Here is a 6,965-nt window from a genome sequence, read left to right as displayed (position 1 = left end):
TCCCCCCTTAGGGTTTCCCTTCCCTCTAGGTGCATGTGCCTTGTGGGGCTGGTTCCCCTAGCCCAATAAGGACAAGCCCTACAGCCTATGAACACCCCAGGGGATGGCGAGACCCTCCTGGAAGCTTCGCTGTACAATGCCAGAAAACCCAAAACTTTTCCGGTAGCCAAAATATGACTTCCTATATATAAATCTTTACCTCCGGACCATTTCGGAGCTCAATGTGACGTCTTGGATCCCATCCGGGACTCTGAGAAACATTCGATCACCAAAGTACGTTTCCAAATACTACTCTAGCATCATTGAACGTTAAGCGTGTGGACCCTACTGGTTCGAGAATCATACAGACATGACCGAGACACCTCTTTAGTAAATAGACAATAGAGGGACCTAGATACCCATATTGGTTCCTACATCTTCCACAAAGATCTTTCTCATTCGAACCATAGTGTCAAGGATTCACTCAATCCCATATGCAGTTTCCTTTGTCAAGTGATATTTTACTTGCCCAAGATTCAATCGTTGGTATCTCCATACCTAGTTCAATCTCGTTACCGGCAAGTCTCTTTACTCGATTCGTAATACACGATCCCGTGACTAACTTAACTCCTTAATCACATTTCTTGCAAGCTTCTTGTGATGTTGTACTATTGTGAGGGCCCGAAGATACCTCTCCGTCATACGGAGTGAAAAATCTTTGGTCTTCACTACTAGAAAAAGGCTATTAGTGGCGCACCTATTTTGGCTATTAATGGCGCACTATAGCGCCACTAGTAATTTTTAGTAATGGCGCACTACGGGGTGCACCATTACTATCAGATAGTAATGGCGCACCCCATAGTGCGCCATTATTATAGCTAGCGGTAGTACCGCCAGGGGGAGCGGTAGTACCGCCAGCTAGCGGTAGTACCGCCAGTAGGAGCGGCACTACCACCAAATTTTTTTCAAATTTGTTTTTTCAAAAAAAAAATTCAATTTTTTTTGAATTTTTTCCCTATTTTTCTTAATCTGGGGTCACTATATGGCTTAATCTCGGGTCACTATGCTTAATCTCAAGTCAAATCGCACTCTGTGGTCAAACTTCCCGGAAGGTCACCCATCCAAACACTACTCCAGCCCGAGCAGAGTTAATTTCTTAGTTGTATCCAACCCCAGCACCAGCTCACTTCACATGAAGTTGTTGATATATCTATGATATCAATCCTATTAAACCTTGTTGATGTCTGGGACTTTGTTCATGTTATGATTGTGATGAAATTTTGAAAAAATATTTCAAACTTCCCGGTCATATTACGTATCATAGTTTGAACATTTTTTCCAAAAAAAATTGCAATTTTTTTTTCCATTTTCCCCCCTCTAGATCTTAAAAGCCCCGTATCATTTTTTCTGTTAGGTTTTTGGGGATTCTAAAAACTTTTCGAGTAGATTATTTTTCATATAAAAACTTTTTAATCCGAGTTAGTATGCAAAAGTTATGCCCATTTTACAAATTCCACATAGATTTTGCAAATAAAGTCGTAATTCATATTTGTCAATTTTCCCAACAACTAGACCACATATCACATGGGAAACTTATTTTCTTTTATTTTTTTGACATTTCCATCATTTTCTTTTATTTATTTTTTAAACTGAAAAGGCGGTCCAGGGGGTGCATTTAGTCATAGCGGTACTACCGCTCCCGTGGCGGTAGTACCGCCCCAATGGTTACCAATGGTACACCTATAAAGGAATGCGCCGTTGGTAACTAGGGTTGTGCATTTGGTGATGGCGGTAGTACCGCTGGGTCATAGCGGTAGTACCGCCAGGTCATAGCGGTACTACCGCTCCCCTTGGCGGTTCTACCGCCCCAATGGTTACCAATGGCGCACCTCCCAGGAATGCGCCATTGGTAACCAGGGTTACGAATGGCACACCTGGGTGTGGTGCGCCATTACAAGTTTTGAATTTTTTTTAAAACAAATTGTTACTAGTGGCGCACCGTGGGTATAGTGCGCCATTACTAGTTTTTAACTAGTAATGGCCCACTTTCCTGTGGTGCGCTACTACTAAGTTTGGCAAGGGGTGGGGGGAGCCCAAACTTACTAATGGCGCACCAGAGAGTACGTGTGCCATTACTAATATGGTTACTAGTGGAGCACCACTATCTGGTGCGCCACTGCTATATAGCAGTGGAGCACCACATGCACGGTGCTCCATTAATAGCCATATTAGCTATAGGCATTTTTCTAGTAGTGCTTGATCCATCACAACCCGATAGACACCCTTGGAGATACCAATAGAGCAAATTTATGATCACCCAGTTGTGAAGCGTTGTTTGATAGCACATAGGGTATTCCTCCGGTTTTAGGGAGTTGCATGATCTCATGGTCTTAGGAATAAATACTTGACATGAAAAAAGCAATAGCGCTAAACTAAGTGATACGATCAAATATTATACTTACGGCCGGGACTTGTCCATCACATCATTCTTCTAGTGATGTGATCCCATTATCAAATGACAACTCATGTGTATGGTTAGAAAACCTTAACCATCTTTGATCAACGAGCTAGTCTAGTAGAAACTCACTAGATGTATCCACACATGTATCTAACTTTCCACTCAATACACTTCTAGCATGGATAAAAATCGTTTACCATGAACACACAAACATGATAAAAACAAATTTATTATTGCTTCCAGGGCATATTTTCAACAGGAACATGGCTCTGGATAAGGTCACAGTGGAACAGAGACTTCAAGTGGTGGAAAAGGTATTTCGGGTGGCTCTCTCATGTATTTCGATTTTAGAGAATTTATAAAGGTGGACTTAGGTTAGACAGAGCCATGAGGTGGTCCCAATGTTATAGGGGGTGCCCTGTTGCCTTGGTGCTGCCTCATGCGGCCTCCAGCCTCTCTCTGAAGCTTCCATGTCGTATTTTTGTCTAGAAAGAATCGACAAAAAGTGTCATAGTGTTTGGACTTCGTTTAATACTGGTTTCCTAAAAAGCCAAAAACATGCAGAAAACAACATTTGGCACTTCGCACTGGGTTAATTGGTAATTTCCTAAAAATGGTATAAATAACATACAAATGCACATAAAGTATCCTAGAATGATAATATAATAGTCTAGAACAATAAAAAATATAGATACATTGGAGGGCTATCGGCCGTCGCGAGGTCCGCTCGATGCTCTCCCTGTAAAAGTTGTTGTCGCGTTTGGCCAACCGACATCGGATCACAGTCGGTGCACACTAAGCATGCTCGCTCGGAGCAGCAACAGTAGCCGGACAGGGTGGATCCCAACAAATCTGGTGCACGGCGGGGACGATGGAGACGGGTGTCTCCGGAACCAACTTGGGCACGACGGTGGCGGTGGGAGCAGGGCCGGGAGGCACGACACGAGGGCATGAGCGATGCTAGGAGGCAGGGGTGTTCTCGGGAAGAAGGGATGACCGACACATTTGTTTTTCCATAGAGAGGAAAGAGTAGACCAGTCAACGCGTCTACATGGCATTTTTTGCCAAGTCAGCTCCTCGCGATTAAGCCCCACCTGTCATAAACGCGCTCAAACGACCCTAATATGCCGATCAATGTTATTTCCCAAAACATTACTCTAGAGATGGTCTTTTCTACAAAAAATATGCAACATAGTGTTTTCTGCTGACCTAGCCTTCAAAGTGGTTGTTTCCTGCAAGTTACTCCCTCATGACCGAACCCGAGACACACCATCTTTCTCGACCTCTCTCTACCAATAACCTTGAACGGTAGAGTCATAGTGTTGAGCCCGTTGATGGAGTATCCCATCATGTCCACCTAACGTTCCCACAAAGGTTTTCGCACGAGCTTCTTTGGTATCCACTTCTCCAGCCCCGCCTCCGCCGCTATCGCCTCCTCCTTCCCATCTAGGTTGCCAACACATGTGCCACCTAGTAGCGCAAGGAGCTCCCTCAGCAGCACCGCCGGTGATACCCGTCCGCACACTTACATGTGGATTAGGACGAACAGCATCGCGCCGTCCGCTGGCGGCGGAAGCTTGTAGAGCGCGGCGAAGAGCACAGGGGTACCGTCGGGCTCTGGGGATGCCCATGGTTTGTGGTTGATCTCGCGCACGAGGAGAGAGTGTAAGTCCATCACGGATGGCTGAGGCGTGAGGCTTGGCTGCGACGCGGAGAAGGGGAAGGCGAGGCTAGGACAGGAGGGGTGTCTTGGAGGTTAGCTCGGAGGACCGGGTGAGCGTTGTGGAGGGCGCAAACTGATGCTTCAGCGGCCGCATGAGAGGCAAAGCATGATGACTGTGGTGTCGGCTCTGCCTGGAGCGGCGCGACACCAACTGTAGAGGACATGTAGATCTTAATGCTATGGTTGGGCTTTATCTTAATAAATTCTTAGTTGCTGCATATGTTTGTTAGCATCTTAGGCCCTATTTGGAACCACATTAGATTATAATAATCTGGATTATGAATATAGATTATATAATCTGGTTTATAAAAATAATCTAGGTGGACATGTTTGGAGGCCAAATTATATAAACTGTAATCCAGGTTTTATATTGTACAGTGACATGTCTACCCTCTGTTTTTTACCTGTAAAGGTAATAATCTAGGTGGGCATGTTTGGAGGACGGTGGCGGTGGCAGTAGGTAATTATCTTCAAGTTTCGAAGGGTAATGGGTCATTAGTAATCTATAATATGATTTTAACTCGGGTAGAGTAGATTATGAGTTTTTAATAATCTGGCCATCTAGTTTCATAAACTGTAATATAATTTGTCCTGTTTGGAGACATAATAGATTATAAAAACTGGATTATATAATTTGATTGGTTCCAAACAGGGCCTTATTCATAAGTACTTGTGTTCAATGGAATTTCTAGCATGTTAGCATGTGAGCATATGCTTCTCTCACATATTAAACTGCAACAAATGATTATTTGTCTATTATCATACTCAAATGTCGAGGGATAATTTCACAATTCCTATCACAAAGTTGTCAGAATCAAGATTCTGAATCGGATCGGATCGGAACTCTATTGGTAGGATCGTGAATCTTAGAATCATAACTACTAGGATTATAGAAACTTAGATTCTATGAGCAAAATCGTAGAATTGAAGGGGCTAGTTTGGATCGTAAGGTCGTAAGATTCTAAAACTTGAGTCGCGATTTTGACAACTTTGCCTACCACCATGCTCCACATTCGCTTTCCTTCAAACTTACGTGCTATTTTTTACCGAAAGATTTGGTCAAACAACATTTGGTGTACGTAGGGTCGTATCAATGCCGCATAGAACCTGATAGAATAGAAGTCCCGCCTTTAACTTCTTTTTTGTTTGACACTGCATTCTTACCACGTCCGCTTTGAAAAGTGTTACAATATTTCATGGACTTGTTGTAGTACATAATCGGGAAGTCTTCATACTAAACTTTTATAGGATTAGAGGAGTAAACATTGCTGATAAAGAGAGTCATAGACTGTAAGGATCAAATCTGTAAACAACCGAACAAAAAATGAATCCAAACAGATCCACTAAAGACCAGCACCAATCGAATCCCACGAGATCCAATGGAGACATACCTCCACATGCCCTCTAATTACGCTAGACACACCATCAAAATGGCGGCCGAACATGAGAGACATTATTCCTACCGAGGGATATCGGCGCTCCCACACAACCCCTATCAAAACATTGAACCTAACAAGAACAGGAGCGGTGTGCCTCCCACCCGTGGGGGCCCGAGGTCCTCCGCACCTCCATGGCCCAAAGACCATTGAAGGCGGGTGGATTGGTAGTGACACCGATGAAAGGACCTGATCACCTGGGAATCTTTTGTTGGAAAGGAGAAAATAAGTCATAAGAGATAGTCCATTGTATACATATTTTTATTGTTATCTCTAATTACATGGAAGAATTAAAATATCGTACTATCAATCATTGTACACGCTCTAATGGTAAACCTCATAATTTAGCTAAGGCAACTCTTGTTTTTTTTTAACCGGGCAACCCCTTTTCCATTACTCACATAACGGAAATACAAGTCTTAAACATCCAGAAAAGGAAACCAGAAAAAAAGGGTTGCGAGTTCAGAGCATTCCTGGGAAACCTACACATAGACACTCGTCATCGAGCAGTCTATCGTAGGGCAAAAACCCAAGAACACCCATAACACGCAAAAGAACCACTACCAAGTTTGAAGAGACAAGTTTGCAAAAAAAAAACCATTACACAGGTCTACGCCTGAGATAACTCCTCATATGGGAGATCATCAACCAGAAGCACTAATCATCAGCAACACCAACCATCAGCAGCCATCTTCTGGGGCCGCGCATATCCTCAGCATATTTGACGCGTTCATCTTCAGCATCTTTGTGCCCCTCTCCATCGCCAGCTTATCATCCCCTGTAAGGAGTCCTGCCCAATATGTCAGGAATCCACAAGTAGAATAGACCACATCAAAAGGAGACCCCAACTTTTTCCTCTCAAACGTTGCGCTATTACGGCAGTTCCACAATGCCCAGCAAACAGCAGCTAAGCCAAAAGTATAAAATCTGGCACCATTCGGCATGTAAGTAAAACACCAAGCATAAAATTGCCACAAATTATCAGGGCCATTACTGGTCCCCAGCATACACCCTACTGTTCTCCAAACCACTCTAGCCACAGGACAGGAGAAGCACAAATGCTGTGAAGTCTCCCTTTCTGAGCAAAAATCTAGGGTTACCTTTCCATTTCCTCCTATTCATCACATCTCTTGTGAGAATAGCATCCTGAAATAACTGCCACAGGAAAATTTGAATTTTAAGAGGTAATTTTGCACTCCAGATCCAGTGGAAATCACAACCAGCAATATTTTTCTCCAAATGCTCATATATAGATTTAGTCGAAAACCTTTTTCCAAACTTCCATCTAATCTGGTCCGGATCATCACTTAAAACCCACTGATCTACCACCGCATTCAGCTCTTCCAATTGGCCCGCCAGAATAGGTGTC

The 6,965-nt window shown here is 43.5% G+C and overlaps 1 pseudogene; it reads right to left on the bottom strand.

Annotated features, from left to right (window-relative positions):
• Positions 1–3,653: 3,653 nt before the first annotated feature.
• On the bottom strand, positions 3,654–5,559 carry LOC123442001 (annotated as a pseudogene).
• Positions 5,560–6,965: the final 1,406 nt, after the last annotated feature.

This window comes from Hordeum vulgare, chromosome 3H (genome assembly GCF_904849725.1).
Source record: "Hordeum vulgare subsp. vulgare chromosome 3H, MorexV3_pseudomolecules_assembly, whole genome shotgun sequence".
In the NCBI taxonomy this organism is placed as follows: Eukaryota; Viridiplantae; Streptophyta; class Magnoliopsida; order Poales; family Poaceae; genus Hordeum; species Hordeum vulgare.
Note: the sequence above shows the minus strand (reverse complement) of the source record. Positions and strands in the feature narration are given on the sequence as shown.